Source organism: Triturus cristatus, chromosome 11, assembly GCF_964204655.1.
Source record: "Triturus cristatus chromosome 11, aTriCri1.1, whole genome shotgun sequence".
In the NCBI taxonomy this organism is placed as follows: Eukaryota; Metazoa; Chordata; class Amphibia; order Caudata; family Salamandridae; genus Triturus; species Triturus cristatus.
This window is the reverse complement of record NC_140594.1, coordinates 128,971,597-128,995,331: the sequence shown is the minus strand read 5'-3', so window position 1 is coordinate 128,995,331 and position 23,735 is coordinate 128,971,597.

Here is a 23,735-nt window from a genome sequence, read left to right as displayed (position 1 = left end):
AACTCTATGGGCTCTCTCCACGGCAAAGAATTTACTCAGCCCTCGAGGCTGGAAATGGGTAGTGATCAGGTCCTCCACAAAGAGATCCGCCGCCGACTCCTCCCGTCCCTCGGGCACTCCGATGATGCGGATATTATTCCTCCGGGCCCGGCTCTCGGAGTCCTCCAGGCGCCGATCCATGAGCGCACTCGCCTGACGGAGCCGGTGCACCTCCGTTTGAAGGGCCGCCACCTCAGTCGTGAGGCCCGACGCGGTGTGGGCCAAAGAGTCGACCCGGTCGTTAGTCTTAGAGAGATCAGCTCTCACAAGGTTGACATCAATGAGGACCGCGTCGATTTTGTGCGCTAAAGTGTCGAACTGCTGGCCCACCGAGGCCTTCATCTCAGCAATGGCGCTCATGACGTCTTGCAGAGACAGATCCGTGGGCAAGTCCGGGGCATCCGGGGGGCACTCAGAGGACTTGTGCGATCCGCCGGGAGACCCCTTCGGGAGGGTGTAGCGGTCCATGATGTTGGCCTGATGTGCGGCGCCACGCCGGGTTGACTTGGCCTTCAACCGATCCCCATCCTGCTTCGTGGCCATCGTCGCGGGTCTCACACCCGCACCAGTCACGCAGTGAAGAGCAAGCAATCAAGGCCACGAGCTCCGGGGGGCCACCCCAGGACGGCAGAGCGGGCCACAGCAGGCAGGCAGGCAGGGTCTCCCAGCGAGGCCACCCCAACACAAAGAGCGCCGTGATCCCACTTGCGAAAACGGCAAGGGGGCGCGAAAGTGAAAGTGAAAGTGTGGGGTACGCGACTCGCCAGGCCCAGCCCGCCGTTGTTGTTCACTTTGCCACTGGGTCGCCCCCAAACGCGAATCCGGGGTCAGGAGAGAAGTAGGCCACAAACTTCAATCGGTGCTCACTCCGGCACCCGAGGTCCGATTCGAAAACGGGAAACGGGTACCACCTCGGCTCAGGCTCACCGACACAGTCCCCTCAACCGATGCAGGATGAAGACAGGATAAACGTAGGAGGTTGCGGAGGTCCTCGGGAGCCTCGCACCTACGCGGCCATCTTGGTTGCGCGCTAGGCTCCTCCCCCGTCATTAACATAATTGAAAATTATTTTTCACAGTTGTTCTGGAATTTTCTATTTATGCCAGGTCCGCAGGTTCCAATTATGCAAGTTCAATGCTTTCCACAGCCATAGGGAAATAATTATTTCCTGGTTTAAAAAAGAGTTTCTTTAACATGAAACCCGAAGCCAAGTCTACAGTGTGTATTGTATCATCAAGACATGTTCGCAGGGTGTAAGACTTGGATGACATAGTGTCTTTCACCGAATGACCACCAAAAAGGGACACATTTATTCCTGCTTCTGAGAGACTCTGTTCAATTCATCTGGGAAATGAAACAGGGCCAAAAGGGCTAACAGTTAAAATGAAGATTTGATCAGAAGGCGAGGTTCTCATATCGGAAGTAGCTATCTCCTATGCGTGCAAGCAATTACCTGTGCATAACTGGGGCTCTCTTGAAAAAGCAAATAAGATACTTGACTGAAAGCAGCTTTTGTCCTTCTGAATATCACAAAGGAAATACTAAAGGGTGCTCTCCAATTGTTGATTTGCTATGGGGAGATGACCCTCTGAAATATCAGATCAATAAGAGTTTACTGTTTTATAGAGAAGACCCTCTGCTTCAAGGAAGGCATAATATTTAACACAAAGTTGATATCTGCTGTCATGGAATCCAAACCTTGTCCAAGCACTAGCAGGGCCATCTGTCCCTTGCTCAACAGTAGTGTTAGTGAGTTGACTCTGACAGGCTGGTCATTCTCAATGAAGCTGAAGGCTTGACCGGAAAGTTCTGCCACTTGCCAGCACTTCCAGAAAGTCTCCACACTAAAAGTTGAAGGGATGGGTGAACACCAGTGGATGCTGTTGTCCTGCTTGGTCCAGGAGAATAGTTTGAAAAAATAGGAGATTCATTGGAGGTTGGTAAACCAACTCCAACACCACGGGAAACCAGCTCTTAGTTTTCCATAAGGGAGTAATCAGTACCATGTCTGTTTTCTTTTTCCAAACTTGCAGAGTCCCCTTCAGGATCATAGAAATAGGAGGGAAAGGAAGGCATCCATCACCAAAGCCATAAGGTTCAGTCTTCAACTGTTAAAAAATGGTAGCTGCAAGGTCAGACAGGATGCAAAAACGTCCTTCTTGCACAGACCCAACATATCCATGATACTGGAAAATAAAGATGTATTCAGCTTGCATTCACTGGATTCACTCAAATGTCAGGAATTCCAGTCCATCGCCAGGTTCCCTTTTCCCACCAGATGTACTGCTAAGACTGCGATGTTGCTAAACAGGCAGTAGTGCCAAAAGTTCTTGGCATTCTCCTCCAACAATTGAGATTTCCTCCCTTCTAAGCAGTTGCTGAACTGTATCACTGAGACGTTGTCAATTCTGAGTAATATGCAGCAATGTGACTGTTGTGGTATAAAGGCATGAATCGCAATAGCGCTAACATGAAGGTTGAGACAGGTGATGTGTAAAGCCAGCTCTTCTTTTGACCATTTCCTACCTGTCTTACCATTTTACATTTTGGCATAGGACATACATAGGCACTGGAAAGACCTGTAATGGAGAGGTCTGCAAAAGAGCTCCTAAATGGAGGGGGTTAATAGATCCACTAACCTAGCAACCCAGTGAGGGTCACTTTGTCCCCTGCAAGCATCTTGTAATTCTCTTTGTATGTAAATATAATCTTTCGAAGTGGCAGAGATAAAGAGGCCGAACTTAGGTTTATTCCGAAGCCTAGGAATCTCATTTGATTGGAAGGAATCAGGTACGTATTTGCCTAGTTGATTACTCTACATTTTGCAAAAGAGAAAATGTCAAGCCTAACTGATTTGCTAGGAGTTCTGGGTTTTTGGCCATGAGTAGAATGTTGTTTAGATAAATTATTAGATACCCTCCCCATTATATCAGAAATTTGATTAATGGATTCATTGGCTTTGAGAAACACCAAGGGGGAAGAGGATAGACGAAAAAGTAATGCTAAAAACTCATAAGTACCTTCACTGAAAATGGAGGTAGCAGCATATTTGGTGGATTAAACAAGACTGATAGATAGGCGTCTTTGAAATCAAGAAATACCATGAAGTCTCTTTCTCTTGGTAGGTCTATCAGAAGAATACTATCAATCTTGAAATGTCAATAAAGTATCCGAGAATATACTTCTTTGAACTGGGTTAAAAGATGATAGCCCCCAACATTCTTGTCCAATAAGGAAATGAAGGAATGAGGGAAACATATACTGATTTCTCATTTTTGATTAAATGAACATATTTACTGATCTTTGAAGCCTTGTTTTTTTTTTTTTTATTTCTTTTTATTAAACATATACAACTTATTCAACATAGGTACAGTTCCGTAGAATCAATGACAGGGAACACAGCGATACCAAGGTGCATAAGCTTGGGAGGATGATAAGTGTTATGGTGAGGGGGGACTGTCACATTCGAGGTCACCTGGTGGGGCACATATATGGCCGCGATATACATTCCAAAGAGACCAGATCTTGGACCACTTTCGGGGACAGCCCCTCGCTGCATACCCCATCTTCTCCCTCAGCATGCACCAGTCGAGGTCCGTCTCCCAATCCACAACTCTCGGGGACCGCGTTGCCCCCCAGTGTTGAGCGATGTTTCTTTTGGCAATCATGCAGCCCAGTGTAACCCATTGTATGGCATGTGTGTTTAGGTCAGTGGGTTCCCAGATATTAAGGAGGCACCTGGGAGCTTCAGGCCTTATAGTAAGCTCCAGCACTTGGCTCATAATTTTATGAATGTCTTGCCAGTAGGCTTGTATGGGGTCGCAATGCCATATTATATGGATAAACGTACCCATCTGGGTGCATCCCCTTCTACAATATCCATCTGCTGAGCCACCCATGTGTATCAGTTGGGGCACCGTGATGTAGATTCTGTGTAGTATTTTTAGTTGCACGAGTCGGAAGCGCGCCGGGATGGCGACAGTTTTGGGGGAGGAGACTGCAGTCTGCCAATTTTTGTCGTCCAGCTCAATACCGTCCTTCACCCATTTCTCTCGCAGAAGCGTCAGTGGGTCATCCATATTATTAATAAGTGTCCTATATGTTAGGGAGATGGCTCTCTCGGGCAGATATCCGTCTAGCAGTCTGTCCTCCAGTGGTGAGTAGTCAGGTGGGGAGGTGTCTCGAGGTAGTGCTGTCTGCAATGCGTGGCGAATTTGCAAGTAGCGAAAACGCTCTGAGTCCGCCATGGAATATTGAAGTTGGGGAGAGTCAAAAGACTTGATACCATTTTTGTCCCATAGGTCTCTAATGTGTGAAATGCCAATTAGGTCCCACTTGTCAAAGCCCCGTGAATTGCCCAAGTCTCCGAGTTTCTGGGAGTCCCATAGGGGCGTGGACAGGGTCAATTTGTTGGTCCAACCCAGCGAGGCAGTCGCCGTGTGCCAAATATCAACGGAGTGCTTGGTGGAGCCAGTGAGGGGGTATTTGTTTGGCTTAGAATAAAGGGCCCTGGCAAAGGAGCAGTTAGGAAGGAGCAGTTTGTCCATACCGAACCCGGGGTCGTCAGGCCTCCCATAAATGCTGTGGTTTATTGCCGTTAGGTGTGAGGCCCAATAGTATTTCTTTATGTCAGGTAATCCAATCCCCCCGTCGAACCAGTTGAGGGTGAGTTTTTTGAGAGCGATGCGGGGTATCCCATTCCAGAGGAGGTCTCTTTGAAGGCCCTCTATTTGTTGGAAGTAAGAATTTGGTACTGGGTCTGCCGAATTTTGTAGGACATAGAGGAAGCGGGGTAAGGACATCATTTTGAAGAGGGCCGCTTTGCCCAGTATGGAGAGGGGGAGCGATTTCCAGTTTACGATGTCCTGTTTTAGGCGTTGTATCGGGGGAGCCAGATTTTGAGTGAAACGGAGAGATTGATCTAGCGAAATAAAAATGCCCAGATATTTGAAACCGTCTGAGACTATTGGTATGGGACAATTTTGGGGCATTGGGGGGGCCTTCCCGTGTAGGACGTAAAGGAGAGATTTCTGCCAATTGATGCCAAATCCGGAGTATCTACCAAAAACGGAGAGGATGTCGAATAATGCAATAAGGGATCTTTTAGGGGATGCGAGGTATAACAGAATATCGTCTGCGTACAGGGATATTTGGTCTTCCCAGTCGGTCGACCACCGCAACCCACGGATCATTACATCCCTGCGGATCCAGGCCGCGAGGAGCTCAAGGGCTAGGGCAAACAGTAGTGGAGAGAGGGGGCACCCCTGGCAGGTCCCTCGGCTGAGTAGAAAGGAGTCGGATTTTCTATTGTTTACAACTACCCGAGCCATTGGGGCGCTGTACAGCAATCGTACACATTGACTAAAGCCCGGCCCAAATCCTAATTTCGCGAGCACCGCGAAGAGATAGGGCCATTCAAGCGTATCAAAGGCCATTGTGGCGTCTAAAGAGACCACAATGGCGTCCTCACGCAAGGTCGACGCCCTGCCCAAGACCCCGTGCAGTCTGCGAAGGTTAAGGGCAGTATTTCGCCGCGGCATAAACCCTGATTGGTCAGAGTGCACCGGGTCCCCTATTACTTTGATCAGTCTATTAGCGAGCACCTTAGTCAGTATTTTGGGCTCAGCATTCAACAGAGAGATAGGCCTATAGGAGGCACAATCAGTTTTGGGTTTCCCTTCTTTATGAATCGTGACAATAGTCGCGATTCACTGGTCCAGGGGAAGCTGTTCCTGCTCAAGACTGGTTTCGAACATTGATTTCAGGTGTGGTGCAAGTCTGTCCGGGCGGAGTTTGTAGCGTTCGATCGGGATGCCATTGGGGCATAGGGCCTTGCCCGGGTGAAGTGTTCTGATTGCGGTTGCAATCTCGTCCGCTATAAGGGCGCTGTCCATAAATGCGCGGTCACTGTCAGATAGTACCAGTAAAGAGATGTCTCGTAGAAGTTCAGAGGAATCCGCTTCAGCGTATGGCGCTGCAGAGCGGTAGACTGCACGGAAGTGGACCGCAAAGTGGTCAACTATTTCTTGGGGATCCATGATGGCGGACCCTCCGGGGTTCCTTAGTTCGGGGACCAGTCGGCTAGCTTGCTCCTTTTTGTCTAGCCAGGCAATTAATTTACCAGCTTTGTCACACCAGTCATACACCCGTCCCAGTTTACACTGTCCTAAGATTTTAGCGTGGTCGGTGACCAGGGCTCTGTACTCCTCCTGTCGGAGTTGCAGAGCGTGGAGGGCCTCCGGCGAGGGGTCGGGACCGAGATCGTTTTCCAGGCGATAAATGTCTTGTTCTATATCAGAGACCGCCGCTAGCTTGTCTTTTTTGGATCCCGCTATTAAGGAGAGGGCTTCACCCCGTACTACTACTTTGAAGGCTTCCCACAATGTCTGCGGGGAGTCAACCGAGTGTTCATTATCCAGGAAATAGTTGTCAATGGATTTAATAAGACCGGTCCGTATTTTAGGGCACTTAAGGTGCCAGGGATTGATTGGGGCTATACGTCCCACCGGGGAGACGTCGAGGACGATGTGGGCCCAAAGAGGGGAATGGTCAGAGATGCCTCTAGCCAAGTGCCGTATCTCGTGTACGTTCGTCACCTGCGGGGCGGGGACAATGATATAGTCTAGCCGCGAGAGGCTGTTATGGGCACCTGAGTGGAAGGTGTGTTGGATCTTGTCGGGGTAGTAAGTCCTCCAGCAGTCCTCAAGCCCCAACGTTTCCAGAAAACTAGAGAAAGAGTGAGTGGTGGGCGGCAACGTACGTGGGGGGTATCTGTCCAATGTACCTGATACCACTGAGTTGAAATCGCCCCCGATCACTAGATGTCCCTCTGGCAACGTCAACAGCACAGCGCTGAGGTCGGAGAATGTGGTGGCCTGCTGTCCCGGGGGGGGGGCATAGACCGACATGAAGGTTATGGTTGTTCCCTCCCATGTGCCCGTGACACCCACGTATCTACCTCGGTCGTCAATATGAGTGGAAGCAGGCAAAAAGGGGAATGATTTCTTTTGCATGATTCCCACCCCTCTAGAATTAGACGCAAACCCCGAGTGAGTGTGCATGGAATATCCCCATCTGTGCATGGCTTTACATGTGTGACCGATAAGGTGAGTTTCCTGGAGTAGGACAATATCCGGTGACAACCTCCGAATTTGTTGCAATACTATACTACGCTTGATCTTGTCCCCCAGCCCATTCACATTCCAGCTTAGGATTCTGACTTCCTTGTTATGCCGTACCCCCATCTATGCTTTTACGGAGAGTGGGATTGAGACCCATTAGGAAAAGGAACTGTACCACCGTCATTGCAACAAATTCAACAAACAAAAATCGAACAAACAAAAAACCCCTTGCCCAACAACCCCCCGCCCTGTTCCCCTGCCCTTCGGGTTTAAAACTGCCCATTAACAACTTGCAGAGTACCTGTCGCCCTAGAAAGTTCAAAGTAAGAAGGAAAAAACAATCCAGGGGGGAAAAGCAGGGAGCTCCGTGCCCACGCCCTTAGTCAATATCTATGTCACACCATAATTGTTACTTTAGCGTATGTCCAACATTATGCCAATAGTCCCGTATTAGGTTGGATACCATGGATCCCACCCTTCGTCCCTCAACCCCCCGGCCCCCCAGCCCCCAAGCCACAAAGCAACCTGTCCTCCTCAAGGCACCCTCTCAGGTCGACGCGTTGTCATCAGGGCCACTGGCTCTCCCCGTCCCAGAGTTCTTGGTGTCCCGATACTCGATCCAGTCAGCCACGTCCTCAGGCCGATCAAAAAACCAGGCTCTCCCCTCCGCCTCGACCCGGAGCCGGGCGGGGAACAGCATCGAGTACTTTAGGCCTTTCTCTCTGAGGACTCGCTTGATAGAGAATAATTGTTTTCGTTGTTTCTGTACTCTTTGCGTGAAGTCCGGGAAGAAAGAGATTTCCGCGTTTTCATAACGGAGGGGGGCGCCGGCCCTTGAGTTTTGGAGAATCACATCGCGGTCTCGGTAGTTGAGGACATGGGCCGCGGGGGAGTGCCCGGTTTGGGTCGGCCGCCCGGGACCCTGTGGGCCCACTCGATCACAAAGAATTTACTGAGTCGCTTGGGTCGCAGGTGCTTAAGGATGAGGTCCTCGATAAATAGGTCGGGGGTCTGTCCCTCTGCCTTCTCCGGAACACCTATGATGCGGAGGTTGTTGCGATGGAGACGGCCTTCGTAATCGTCCAATTTAAGGTCTGCGACATTCCGGGAGTCTTGCAGTTCTCAGACTTCCCTCTTCAGCTGAGCCACGTCGCTCACCAGGCCCGCGGTCGTGACCTCTACCTGCTTCACCTTTTCGTTAAGTTTACCCAGGTCAGCCCTGATAAGATTAACGTCGACAGCCACCGAGTCCAAAGAGGTCTTAACCCCCGTTATTGCCTCCATGACGTCTTTAAGAGAGAGTTCCTGTTCCTCCGGTCCAGGTCCACCCCGCTCGCCGTCCTCCTGTTGGTGCCCTCGCTGTGGGTCCCGAGAGACCGTGTATCTATCAAGTTTATTCGTTTGGACCATCTTCGCCGTCTTGGCGCCGGATCCCCTGGCGCGGTCCGCCATGGCGTCAGATGTCAACCAGCTTCAGGCAAGCAGCAGAGGGGGGGAGGGAGGGAGCGAGTGGACAAAACGGCATCTACCTCTCTCCGGTCGGGGCGTCGGGTCTTCGTTCGGGCTCCGCCACACCCACGGCCCACTCAGTCAAGGCACCGCCTGCTAGGCACCAGATAGCGATCCACGCCAAGGCCAGATTCAGCACCAAAAAGGGGCTCTTCAACAAGGCCACCGTCCACTCTGGATGGGCAGGCACCAGAGACGTCACACCAGGGCCCACAACGCCATCGCGTCCGGCTACAGTCCACTACGGCAGTCCAGGCCACTTGGCGCCATCCACTCCCCGTCCGACACAGCGCACCCCCGATGTTCGGCCGTCCCCACGGCATACTGCGCGACCGGAGCAAGAAAGTCCCCACCGCAGGCCGCCAGGATCAAGAGTAAGTCACCTGATATAGTGCCTCATTCAGGTCGGGCCCTGTCTTGAGACTGTGCTTGGTGTGGCATTACAGGGCCAGGCTGCTCCTCATACTACGCATCACACGGTCTCTCCCCAGGCAGGCTCGCAACCGCTCCAGCAGTCCCACAGGCCAAGATACTTCAACTGCTCCTCATGTAGGTGGGTTATACAGCGGTGCTATATTCCGCTACTGTGACGGCACAAAACGGGTCTCTTGATCTCAGCGCCGCACGCCGCCGTTTCGGGCCCCGCGGCCGGCGCCGTCCAGGCCGATCGCGTCGGGGAGTGTTAGCAGTTCACTCAGGTTCCTCACTGGGTTGGGGGCATTACAGTCCCTCCGGGGCGGCTCGGGACTCGGCGGCACCATCCGCCGTCGTTGGGGGGGGGGGAGCTCCCACGTCGCCGCCCAGACCGCAGCCTCAGCGGCAGGGAGGGGGGATCTGTACGGATCTTCGCGGCGGTTGCAGCCGCAAATACAGGACCCGGCCCTTGGGGTATGAGCAGGCCGCGATCTCGCGGAAGCCCCCACCGCCTCGCTGTCACTCCTCCACACACCGTGTCGCAGCAGAGGAGCTCCGCCGGTGATCCAACACGGGATCGTTTCCAGGTGTTTCGGATATGCAATCAGGATAGTTAGGGGCTGAGTTGGGCTACGGAGCTCGCGCGCTACCCGGCCATCTCCAGTCCCTGCTTGGCCACGCCCCCTTGAAGCCTTGTTTTGTTGGGAGACAATAATCTGCCTGGACAAGAAAATTAGTTGAGGGGGTTCCATAGATCTCTAGAAGAAATCCTCCGAGCATTTTCAGGGCCCTTGCATTGTGTGTACTCTGAATCCAGTTAAGTATCAAATATTGTTTCCTGCCTCCAAGCTCAAGCTCTACAGGGTAAGAAAGTTGGGAACTTACCTAAAAAGAAGTTGCTTGTAGAGGATTTTTTCCGGAGGTGGCTTGTGTGTGTTGACAGTCAGCAGAGCACCCCCTTTCTATGCCCGCTCTGGAACAAATGGTGGGTCGGAAAAGCTTTTTCAAGCACCACCTTTACTTTGTCTGGGGAAGTGAATGTATTGACAGACTTTGTAGCCTCCTTGATGAAAGGCTCTGAAAAGGGAACTTGCTGCTAATTGCCCTACCCAATTTGTAGCCAAATCACAAAGTTGGGGGTAAATTCTGAGGAGGCTAGATCTACACCTGTCAACAGATATTGCACCATTACATTGAACAGATAGTAAATTGCCTCCTGGGCCCAACTGGCTAACACATCAGGATCAATGGGGGCCCCTGATCTTGGTCGGTGTAAGCCATATCTACAATCTTGGAGAGGGGACCGGACAAGTCCATGAACGTGACCTGGAATGCCTTGAGAAGTCTGTTGATTCTCTTCTTAGGGCCCTTCATATAGTTACCCAGGAATGTCATTAGTTTTGGATTAATGTCTGGTGTATGAGTTACGTGTTCCTGCATAGATGGTCTGGGACATTCTAATCGAAGCTGATAAGAACCTTTTTTTGGAAAGGGCTGTGTGAGGCTGTTCTGAACATAAAGAGCCACCTTGGAGGACAGAGTCCATTCAGAAGAAGGAGGACGGGCTATCTCCTCGTGGTCAAAGATTTCCCATAAAAGGGAGGATGAAGGGACTTGGTCATGAGATGGACCTTTGCCAGCACCAAAGTCTTCCTGTCTTTTCTGTTTGGGTACGGTGCATCAATATCTTTCATTGTCCTCATCTGAGGCTTCTGTTTCAACTGTTTCACTCTCATCTCATCTCTAACACTCTCTGTGTCAGCCAGAGCTTCTTTATTTACATGGGGGCTTTAGAAAGGGTATCTACGTATGCTGTTTCTAACCTTTCCAAGTCATCCATCTTGGGTTGAGGTTTGTCTCCCATAAAAAGAAGCTTATTCTGACCCCATGGGGTGATTAAGTGGGGATTCAGGGAGGAATTAAAACAGAGTTTTTAATCAGTTGTACTACAGGGCCTAACAGAGCTAAATCCGACATTTGAACATCGTTTTGGATAGCCCGATCAAAGGCAAACCTATCAAACCCCAGAACAAAGTTGGTCGCATTATCTACAGTGAGATCAACTGGCATCGAAGATGGTTACCCTGCAACAGTTTTTTCTGGCATACTTACCAGCATTATCAGTATCAACTCTACCCCTGGTCATCAAATATGTATGTTAAATGTAGCCCTTAAATTATATTGGGCACTTGCAACTTTCTAAAGATAAGTCTCTGAAGGGGAAGAGGGGCACCTTCCAGCGAATAAAGGTTCAGCTCAGATGCCAAAATGCTCCTATGGTTCTAAGAGCCATTATGGTGGGATGTAACCACACATGACTGACATTCAGTCACGGGGGGGTTGGAGTCAATTGTCGGCCTGGGAGGAGGCAGGGGTTATGGCGCTCGGAGACCTCAATGAGGACGGTAACCTTCTCCCTTTTAATGACCTCAGAGAATGACATGATCTCCCGCGAGGGGACTTTCTCTTCCACGTGGCTTTGACAGCGGCTGTCAGAAAGCACTGGGGAAGAGGACTCTTGGAGCCAGCTACGTCTCTCGCATGTCAATATGTGGTGATGGCCGCGGGGACCTTTAAAGCAGTGACCTGTCTCTACCGCTGGATCACCCGCGATCTGCGGCAGCCCCTGACGGCATTGCGCCTCAAGTGGGAGGCGAATCTGGGGGAGCCCATTGCAGAGAGACCTTGGGAGATGATTGTAGAACAGCCGTGGAAATGTTCTCGGAATGCGCATTCAATTCTATGTTTTTCATAGGGCCTATCTCACGCCTGGTAAAATTGCTGAATATTTTGGGGTGGAGGCCACTTGTCCCCGGTGTGTCCAGGTTGGGGCGAGTTTTCTCCACATGTTTTGGGAATGTCCATGGGTGGGAGACTTCTGGAGAGGGGTGATGGCTGTCCTGCTGGCTGTGACGGAGATGGAGATATCTGTGACTCCGGGGGTCTGCTTGTTACATTGGTTCCCCCACACAGCAAAAACTAAGATTACCAGCAGGTTCATTGACCTAGGGTTGGTCTTAGTTAAGAGAGATCTTACTTCCCACTGGAAAGCGAGGCAGGGGCCTAGCCTTGTGCGATGGAATCAAGAGTTAGTGAAGTGGGCAGAAAGCGAGGGGAACTATAGGCTCTGTATGGCTCAGCATAATGGGACTGAGAAAGCCTTGGAAATGGCCTGGGCATGAGTGGCACTCCTGGACCTGGTCAAACACCCGGCTTTGGATGAGGAGGATGCACTGGAGGGGAGGGGCGTGGAGCGGGCACCTTGAACGACCTTACCCGCCTGTGGGAGTATGATGAGCACTGCGATCCCTGCAAATGTGGCGAGAGGCTTCCCCCTGTGTCTCTGGCACCTGTGCTACCCCGACCTTCGAGGGAGGGAGACTGATAGGTGGTGCGGGAGATTTGACTGCCTTCTGGCTGCTGTTGTATCTGGCGACATGCTTGGGTGGGCGGTAGGGGTGGGAGAGCTTTATTGGGGGTGTTTTAGGTGTGGGAGGGGAGGGAGGTGATCATGAGTTCTTCTTGTAGCTTCACACATCGGACTGGGTCAAACCTGTTGACGGGCTGAGCTGCAGCACAAGTATCTGGGGGGACTGGCTATGACATTATGCCTTGATTGTTATATTATCTATAGTACTGTATGCAGACTTTCTCCCCTGCTCATCTCGGGGACCACAGGCTTGAATGTATGTTTTCTGAAACTCAATAAAATTCTGTTTAAAAAAAAAAATGACTGACATTCAGTGAAATAACGAATTAATCACATACTCACCCAAACATTAGTTGACAAAAAGGACCAAAAGTTTCCATAAATGACCTATAAGAAAATTATTTTTTGTCATATCATAGAGTTTCAAAAATACATGATCATATTCTCAAAAGTAGTGACATACATGTATACTAACCAATGCATACAACAAGGATTCGGGGTCAAAAGATCCCCAAAGCAATCTAAAAGGTGCAAACTTATTCATCACAAAAGTTAAAAAAGGGGGAAGAGAGAATTGTCATTGCATGGTCTCTCTTACTTTTTAGGATGAGCCTATGGCAGCGCGCATGCGCTGCATAGGAAATCGACCTCTTGGAATCACTTCAGCTTCAGTAGAAGCTCGTGCATGTGGTGCTCACACCCAATTGGCCTTTGCGTCTGGCTTTAGCACGCAATTGGCCAAAGGCGTGTGGAGGTCCCCGCTTCTTGTAAAATGTTCACTCCCAGAGCGTTTTGCTCTCGGGAGCCAGCAGCAGCGTGAAGGGACATCTGGTTTTAATCAGCGTGGCTGCGCTTGTCTGTTTCTACAGTGGCGTGGGAATGCCTGTAAATCTTGTTTGTACTTGACATCGGGTTTAAAACAAGCTTTTACGAGACCGTTAAGCCAGTCTAAACGTTACGCGTTGGGCTGTTTGCAAAGTCTGATAAAAAACAGTCTATTTTCGCGAAGTAACTACCAGTCCGCTTTGAAAGTTGGAATATTGTTTTCATTTAAAACTTATCACTGCGTCCACTCATAAAATGTGCCTTGTTATGCAGCAGAAATAAGAGTTGATATTTCTCGGACGCAAGCTGTTCTTTCGCACATTGCATCACACTGCCCTCTAGTGGGGTCCGCGTGCGCGTGCTTTCTGCAGATCTCATGCCCTGCTTGCTTGCTGTCTGCCAACATGCTCAAATCTTTATCGAATTTGGAAAGCCACATATCTAATTAAAATAGAAGGTAGCTCTGTCTTCGAAGCCTCGGTCAGCCTAGCAGTGAGACATGACCATGCCATCTGATTGTTTGCTGTTCCATTGTATCCAGTATTATTCTTTACGTGTCAGCTCTGTGTTATCCTAGCTTACCAGTTACCCGTATTGTTACTGATAGTAGCATAGATAAAGCATTTCTCCCAGAATGTCACATATTTTACTTGAACGTCATTGTCATTATTATGGCCATACATGTCACATATGGCGAGAGGGAGGCGCCATGGAAAATAAATTGACTGGTGTGTAGCCGGAAAATAAACAAAGTCTCTCGCTGTGTGCATGAAATCAAAACGTTTTTTTAATTTTGCATATGTATGCTTTAATCCCCTCTCTGACATTTGTGTCGCTACCATTACTGTGAAAAAATGTACATTTCTGTAGGTAACTGATACAATATAAGGAAGTCATTGTTCTGTTTAGCAGGCTAAACATACTTTTTAATGTAAAAGACCCCAGGAAGCCTGCACTTTTTCAGTAATATTTGCATGTTGTTTCAGTACATAAGGATTTGCATTTATCGTATTTTTTACTTTTAACTTTTTTTTTTTTTAAAGTTGGACCGTACTTAAGTTTGAGAACTGCCTTTAACTTTAAACTACTTAGAAAACAAGCATTGGCATAGCCAATAGGTCTCGCCTTTGGAACCTTATAAGTGTTTAGCCAGAGCTATTGGCTTTGCCAATGTATTTAAGCTATGTGGTAAAGCAGCATGGCTGCTGCACAGCATGTTGCATGTAGCTTAAATACATTGGCAAAGCCAATAGCTCTGGCTAAACACTTATAAGGTTCCAAAGGTGAGACCTATTGGCTATGCCAATGCTTTTTTAACTTTTGTGATGATGTTTGTTTCTTTTAGATTGATTTGGAAATCTTTTGATCTTGAATCCTTGTTTAATACATTGATTTCCAGTTTCCAGATTCCAGACACAGGCCCTGGTTAGGAGTGTTGTGCTTATGATGTGAACTTTATCGCACCTGAAAAAAATCAGATGCCACTGGGTTTTCATACATGTTAATGTTCCCAATTTAGGTAGAAGACTCCTGATTTTTCTAGCAGAACATTATGGTAGATGTCTCCCCTTAAAATTCCATTCACTCATATGCAAGTCAATTGGAAAAAAAAGTTCCCTGATTATTTTTTCTAAATCTCCCTCTTAGTCTCCTGATTATTTTCTATAAATCTCTCTCTTAGCAATTACCAAATGTTTGATATTTATTGAAATGAAAATAAAATAATAAAGCTTCATAATTCTCAGAAGAGAGGCTTCTAGGCGCTGTTACTTGATTAAAAATCAATTTAATGTCAAAGACAGAGAGCCTCATGGGGAAAGATGAAGGAAAAAGAAAACAATTAATTAAAAGCTTGCTTGAAGAGCCAGGTTTTAAGCCCTTTATGAAAAAGAGAATGGACATGATCGAATGGAGGGCCAACAGCAGGCACTTCCATAATCTAGCTCCAAGGAAGAGAGCAGACTGACCCCTCTTCTAACAGAACGGAATCTGGGTGTTCGCAAAATAAACACATTCATCGGCCTCAAAGGTCTAGATGGAATGTAGAAGGAGAAAATGTTCTGTAGATCTAAAGGGCCAACCATGCTCAGCACTCTATGAATATGTGATAGCATTTTTCACTGAATGCGTTTAGAGATTGGTAACCAGTGAAGGTCCTTAAGTTTCAGAAAAACTGAACAGTGCCTGAGAATGTTGAGTGGCAACCTGGCTGAAGCATTTTGAGAAATTTGCAATCATTCAGTAAGTTTTTTAGAAATGCCTAGATATAAAGCTGTGAGGAAGCGATGCCGCAACCGGTAGGATCTGAGGACCTCACCTCAGAACGCTTTCGCCCTTATCTCTCTCCGTGTCCTCTCCTTTATTCACAGACACCCCCTGTGGAACAAGAACTGGGATATCCCTTTAAGAGGCTCTCTCTGAGGGAACAGCCATCCGATCATGTGACGGAGTCATGTGATCGTTGCAGCATGAAAGAGGAAGAAGGGTTCTGCTGGGGACGCGCATCGCGAGCACCAACACCAGAAGAAGGAAACCCAGCGAGAAGCTAAGCAGTGCGGACCTTCATCGTAGCACCTGGGACTCAAGACGCGGTGGAAGCTCAAGTCAAGGAAGACGCCGTGCCGGACCTCGAAGTAAGAGCCGATAACAAGCGGGAGCCAAAGAGGGAGCTGGACCCTACCCGGCAACACGCAGACGCCAGCCACGTTCCCGGAGGGATGTGGCTATACAAATTACGGGGCCGCCTGGGGATCCTGTGGGGAAAAGGGACGGGTGTCTCAAAGGAAACGCTGGGTGGAGAAAGCGGAGGGCACCGCTAAACGGAGCCTGTTTTGGTGTAAATGCGCGTAACGGCTGTCACGCAGCGAAGACACCGAGAGCACTGGTGCTGGTAAGGTGATACCTCCCCTCACTCCTTTCCCCTGTTCAAAACCAAACGGATCAAAGCACATCCTGACATTCTTTTTTTTTGTTTCCTGGTTTACCTATTCGTTGGATTGATTCCAGAGTGCCTGGCATACCGAGACAGAGCCAGAACATGGAAGGAGGGCCCCACAAGACGTTCTCTGAGGAAAGAGAAAGGACTTAACAGCTATCTGGAACCGGCCATGGAGTGTCAGGAATCGGCAGTAGCGGCGCCTACCTCACTCGTACCTGAACTACAACTCCCATGATGCTCTACTGGGAGGAGGTACTTGAGGCGATGTCGCGCATCGGCCGATGTGCGTAATTCTGGATTTTGACGTTTCTCGCTCTCTGCTGCTTTCATTTGAGTTCCTCGTTTTCCAGAGCAGAATGCGGAGGTGAAAGGAACCACGCATTTCCATGTCTGGAGTGTTTGGTTTGGACATCGGTTTACTGGATCTGTTCTTTTGAACACTTGATATTTCGCTGACCATAGCGGAACGCAGTGGTGAAAGGAACCACGCGTTTCTGTGTATGGAATAGTACTTTTGGATATCCATAAAGTAGTCGGTTTTATCAAAGTTGGACGAACCCAAAGATGTTGGTACGATCACTGTCAGACAGTGCTTGGGAACCCACTAGGTAAGTTTCCTCGTTGGATTGCATTTGCTTTCCACGTCCCGCCTCTCATGCCCGCCATTACCTTTCTCCTCACAGAACCTGTGACTCGAGGAGCGCACTCCTCCCGCATCCTGAGCAGCGATCATACTCAGCCATAGTGTAATTTCTTTTCCTTACCTCCCCCCTCCCCAGCGCGTCGCACAGGGGTACTCCACCCCTTTCTCATACCCAGCACCAAGCAAGCAACGCGCACTGCCACTCGGCAAGTTAAACCTACTAGCGTTCACTGGGTCCCTACTGTGACACAGCCCGACCATTTTAGTCAGTGGCCTCACGGTATCACCATACAATTTGCCTGCTGCACTTACCAGGCACCCTATGTGCATAGTTTGCACTCCAAACTGTTCTATTGCTTAATTTTATTGCTTGTCTTGCTTATCACCACTTTGTCTGTAGAGTCCACAGGGGGCCCTGCGTCCTCTTAGCATTTGCTAGTGATTTGCCCTCGACAATAGCAGCATGCCACACAAGCACAGTGTGTGTTGCCACAGGTACGACCGTCTGAGAGTGTCGGTTTCCTCACAGCACGTAAGATTGCATTTTATAGTTGCTGCGATACTCAGCACAATATGTCACTGTTATACATGTCTCTGTGCTGCCTTCTTCCTCTCACAGGTCTTTTTTCGCTGCGGTGTCAGCTAATGTGTAGACACCTGGTCCACACACCTTAGCGAGTGTGTAGGTAATTAACCTTTTTAATTTTTTCACCCATCACGTGGCACCCTTCACTTTGCCACTCACTGCACTCACTGGTCCTGACGAAAGCCCCTGACACCTCGATGAGGGCTGAAACATGTAAACCTACAACACATACAACTATTAGAAACTAATCTCTTTCGTAGTTGCACCACATAGTTTTATTTTTAATATATCCTGAGCCGCCAACAATAAAATTTCCCACGGCAAGGATTCTCAGAGATATTTTTAAACCTTCACTACATCACACCCTTGCACCACACCAGCTCCGCTGTAGTCAGGTGTCGTAGCACAACCGGGGGGCATTCGGCCACCCGGTTGGCACCCCAATGATGAAGCATGACACCAACTAGGTTGGTGTGTGAGGGGTCTTTTAACTTACCTAGTGGGTTCCCAAGCACTGTCTGACAGTGATCGTACCAACATCTTTGGGTTCGTCCAACTTTGATAAAACTGATATATATACAGGGGATACGGACGCACCCTATGCCTCCCTAGCTCTCTCATTGTTCTTTATATCCATAAAGTAGTGCCTTTTATCAGAGCGGACTGCGGTGGTATTCTACCACACTTTACCGTGTCTGAGGATCATTTTCTGAGGACATCATTACTCATTTTTTCCTTTGGATTACATTTGGTACACTGGGAAGGGGCATATGAATATCAACTATCCTTGAACTCATTGGGGACAGTGTGGTGTGAGATTATCGAATTATCCTCTGGGACAGTATACATTCATTCTTGTTGGGCCTTACACAAATGATGACCCGATGAATAGACAGAGTGATGTTCTAGTGGTTGTACTGAACAGAGGGATTGCTGTCTACTAGCAAGGTACAGAAAGGGGTATAATGAGACTTATGAGAGTAGCCTTTTGTTCGCTCTGTTTATATCTTTGTCTTTTGTTGTTACAGGTTCCTTTCCCCTGCTGTTCCTTTCCCATTCCTTTCCCTCACCTGATCACTCGAACACTCTGTGATTGTATTAGGGTGTTGGTGATATCAGGAGGTGGACCCTTACTTGCGGCAACTGGATCCTGCGGAGCGTATCCTGACATAAAGTACATGAGAGACAGTGTCCCTAACATTTAGCCCCCCTGTGAGGGACTTAACAAAAATCACTACAGTGAATTCAAACACAAGTCCCTGTTTGCTTCTCCGCCACGCCACAAAAGTATTGGAGTAATCCAGCCCCACCATGGGAATGCTGCTACCGTCAGGGATCCATGGTTCATGGCAGTCTTGCAGCGGTCTGAGTCCCGCAATATGCTGGGGGTGCTGCTGCGGCACCGCTAAGCATATTATGAGTTTCCTCACTGCCAGTTTTCATGGTGGTGAGCCTGCCATGAAAACTGTGGCAGTGAGAAATTAAGGGGGCTCTGAAGGGCCCTCTGTTGCCTCAGGACCAGGAAATGCTTGCAGGAGTGGCACATGAATTCCCCCCCTGTGTGCATGCACCCCAGTTCCTTCATGGCATGGAGTGCACCAGCCCATGCCGTGCAGGAACAGGCTTTGGTGTTCCCATTGGAGAGCATTTCTAAGGCTCACCGCCTGGGCCATCAGAGCACTGCCCACCAGAACAGCAGAAAACTCCTAATCTGGTGGGCGGTTGATGGTCGGGTTTGGCAGTGTGGGAGGGGGGCGCTGACGTGACGGCCTGCTCCCACCAGCCAAACTCGTAATCAAGCACTTAATATGGTAAGCTCTGTACAACTTATAATTCTGACCCCTGCGGAAACTGGTGTTTGTGCAGGGGTCATAACTTCCCCAGCTCTGTTGTAATCAGGGCAACAATGCCCATGATTATGAGTGCCCTGGATAGAGTTATGATATTTATTGCACTAGGTGAAATATGATACACTGGGGCTGAACTTTACTGGATGAAAATAGTACCTATCCTGAGATTCTTCCTAAAAATGGGGTATAACTTGGATTTTGTTGCTGTCCACATCAAACTCCTTATGTGCTCTTCTGAAGAGTTGACCGGACGAAATGTATAGAGTGGTGCATAGGTAACAGGTGTGATAAACCACTCAACACTTCTAATTGTGATTTCTGTGCAAATGTGTTGGTGAGGGAATTGTAAAAGCTCAGAGCACTTTTAATCGAGACCAGTCAAGGGACCTCACCCTACTGAGGCCCCAATTTCGATTAATTCCAATATTACTACTGCATCATTTAATTCCGATGTGTGCCGTACTTTTTGTTACTGCAAACATTGAAATTAGAAATAATATGGTCATTACCACAGTCCATATTTTTGCTCAGGTTCATTTCATCAGATCAAACCTGCCTAACTTTACCATAGTTCAAATCCCTGGTAATTTCTGATGCATTTGGAATTTGGAGCGAATATCACTAATTCTGCATGTTGTCCCCCACATTTATAGGAGGTATTTATGGCACCTTGGAAATACCTCACCAGGGCTAATGATGTTAATGGGGAGCAGAAAATACCTCAGCCAATTCCGACGCTCTTATAATCAAGGCATCTGTTTGGAAAAAGTAAACTATTTGCCATACTCTGTAAATACCGTTACCTTGGAGTGAAGTATTTACGTGGTGTGGCACTTGTCCCTATTTCACACTTTGATTTGGAAATAGAGTTTACCATGCAGAAAAGGTCTTTAATCCACCAAATTTAGCATGTTTTGACATTTTTCTAACATTTCCTTGCTACATTTTGGAAGGTGTGACCTTCCGAAATCTGGCAAGGTAAAAATACAGGGGTGCGATAATTACCACAAAACTTAGGAATTCCGTTCCCTGCTCAAACCTCTTACATGACCACCAATGTGGGTTCAGGCCAGCAGGGGATAGCAAACCTGCCCTAGCCAACCTCAGAGAAGAAGTTCTGCTGTCCTTAGATGGCAACAGAAAACCAGCCTCGTACTCTGTAGGAGGCTGGCTTTGTATAAGGTGCACACGTATGTAAGTGTAGCACCCTGCACTAATCCAGACAACCCTTATGGTGATTTTCGTGGTCTTAGACAACCTCAGAAAGCTCTTTAAGTGGTAGCTGTGCAACGCGGCCTTCAGGCTTAGTCCAGAAGGAGTGTAAAGCAGCTTGTTTTACCAGTACTTAATCTTATGGTGTGGATTAAATGAAAAAGAACCACATAGTATAGCCATAAAAAAATATGTATTTATTATAAACACTCACTAACACATTGCAATACCTCCTACCCGGAGATATAATCACAATACACACAATACTTTGATAATAGAACACATAAGTAGCACAAATACACAGTGATCTCCAGGGGGAGACCAAACCATACACTAAAATAGTGGAATGCGAACCACGACTTAAGTCAGGACTGGACCCAGAAAATCTAGAAGAGTCAGGACCCCAGGAAACACCCAAGATAAGAACCCAGGAACCCCCACGGAGGCTTTGTGCAGAGTGGGAACACAACCTTGTGATCAATAAAAGTCAATGGGTAAGTTGAGGTTTCAGTTTTAAAGAAGAAGCACCCTTCCCAGTGGACCCTGAAGAAACCCAGTGGGAGATGGAAGGTTGTAGAGTCACCCCACCCATGGATACCCCAGGAACCAGGATACCTACACCAGGGAAGCCGGGTGCATAGGTGCAAAGTGATGTCGGAAACCACTGTAGACCACAATGGAGGACTTCAGTGCTGGCAAAGAAGGCAAAAGAGTCCGGTGGAACCCAAAGGTGGATTCAAGATACAAGGTACCTGCAAGCAAAGGGGACAGAGTCTATGCCACTCAGGAGTGACTAGGAGGCACGGAAGACTAATCCCCACCAATGTCTGGGATGCAGAAGAGTTGACGGTGCCCTTGAAGTTGCAGCTGTGCGGACCAGGCAATGCTGTGGAAGACCAGGAGCCACTCATGAGCTGTCCCATGTCAAATGTCAAGAGCCAGGGGGTCAGAGTCTAGCAGGGGCACCAACAAGCTGTGGCAACGGCAACCAACGTAGTAGTCAAAAAGGTGCTGTGTTGGGACCAGCAAGGTCCAAGTGACTCACCACGAGCAGGTAAGTCAGAGCAGGCCATGAGCAAGCAGGGGAGCCCACTAGAGCCAAAGTAGACCCTCAAGAGGACCCACAGGCTGAAGGCACAGGAGTTACAAGTGGACCTCTAGCAGCTCACCAAAGGATGAAGGCCCATGGTGCAGAGGATGCTGTGCAGGCAAAGAGCTTGGCTGCAGGAGATTCTTGAGGCTGGAGCTTCTTGGAGCCTGAAGATCTCTGGTGAAGACAGTTAACAAGCCTTTACAACAGCAAGTTGACGCGATGCACTGGGATGCTGCTCCTGCGGTTCCGACAAGGGATACTGGCTTCAAACTTGGTATGAAGTCAGTGCAGGCCTCGAGGGAGTTGCAGAACCACCACCTGTGTTGCTGAATCTTTCAGAGTTCATAGGAGCTCATTAACAACAGACCGGTCAGCTTTGCTGTGGTGCCTGCAGATGCAGGGAAGTAATTCATTCACTTCAAGGGAGATTCCTTTGAGTGTCTTGGATGTCCACAGGCCTGTAGAAGAACCTGTATGGAGCATAGGCACAGATGACGCAGAAGACTGGCAGGACGATGAGACCAGGAGCAGCAGGAGTCTTCCCAGTTGCAGTCTTGGTTCCCAAAGCGAAGTCCAAAGTACCCAGACGGATGAAGATGAAGTGGTTTCGGATCTGAATCTTGTCTCACGACGAATCTTGGGACCCACCCACAGGTAAGCCGTTAAGTACCCTAAGGAATGGGTTGAGACGATTCAGGGGTTTCCTCCCAGAGGAGGGGCTGGACAGTGGGGAGGATACTCCCATGTCCTTTGTCCAGTTTCACACCAGAGCAGGAGCCAACGGCTCCCGAACTGGTTTCAACTGGAGTATGCAAGGAGGGCACCAAATGTGCTCTTCAAAGCAGTCTAGGGATCGAGCAGGCCCTGCAGGATTGCCGGCTCGAGCGGGCGGAAAGGGAGCGTGAGGAGAACGGAGTTCCTTGAGGCTGAGGACAATAGATGTACCCCGGATAGCTGGCACGAATTAGAGTTAGGGACCACTGGAGGGGCCCGCAACAGCAGCAGTTGGGGGGGGCGGGATGGGAGGGGGGGGAGTTCCTGAGGTGGGAGGGTAATGCTACACTGAGTTGGGTGAAGAATGTAGCTGGTGGGACAGAAAAGCAGAGGCTCCCATGGGGCATGCACCAGGCACCGCTGTGAGGCGATAGTTGTGTTCTATTGCTTAACTATCCATCTATGCCGCCCGGCCCCCGGGATGTGGGCTGAATGGCTGTGTGCGTTGCTAAACCGAAGAATATGACCGGAGATTGTAGGGGGTGCCGGTTGCCCCGATGGTTATGTTGCTGAAAATGTTGCAATAAAAAACATGTTTTAATAAAAAAAAAATTCAAAGCAGTCTAGTGGTGCTAGCAAGCGCCCCCACCCTGTTCCAATACACTAAGTCCTGTCTGGGAGGTGGTCACACCTCGCTGTGACAGGAAACCTATTGTCTTGCCTTCCCCTACTCCAGCTTGGCTCAGCAGCATGAGGGCAGAATCGTGTCCCTGGTTGGGAGCAGCCATAGTTTGCTGTCCGGTTCTAGAAGACTGAGGGCCTCCTAGAGGAGCTTTACAGTGCATGGAATCATACCTCCAACACCGTTTACGGTGTTGAGTTATGATTCCAACATACCAAACACGATAGGATTCGTTCCAGCCAATTTAGAGATAGCCATTGCGTAATGACGCATGGCTACTCTATGTATCGTAATGGCTGATGCACTTACAACCCGGGAGAATGGACTCCGTAGATTGTAGAGGTGTCCGGCTCATGCAGGGGCACCCTCACACTTATAACTGAGCACCCTGCCTCCAGGATTGAAAGGCATGCCTTAGGGGGCACTTATAGGTTTTAAGTGCAGTGACCTCAGATATAAGGAAATTATATCTGTCATAAGTGGTGCTAGCACCAGCTTACACAGGCTGCAATGGCAGGCCTGTTGTCATAATCTGAGTGGTCTCTCATGGATGGCATAACACATGCTTCAGCCCATAGGGGACTCCTGGTGTACCTATGCCCTGGGTACCTTAGTACCATATACTAGGGACTTACAAGGGTACATCGGTAGCCACTCTGGGGGGGCACCTAAGTACTCA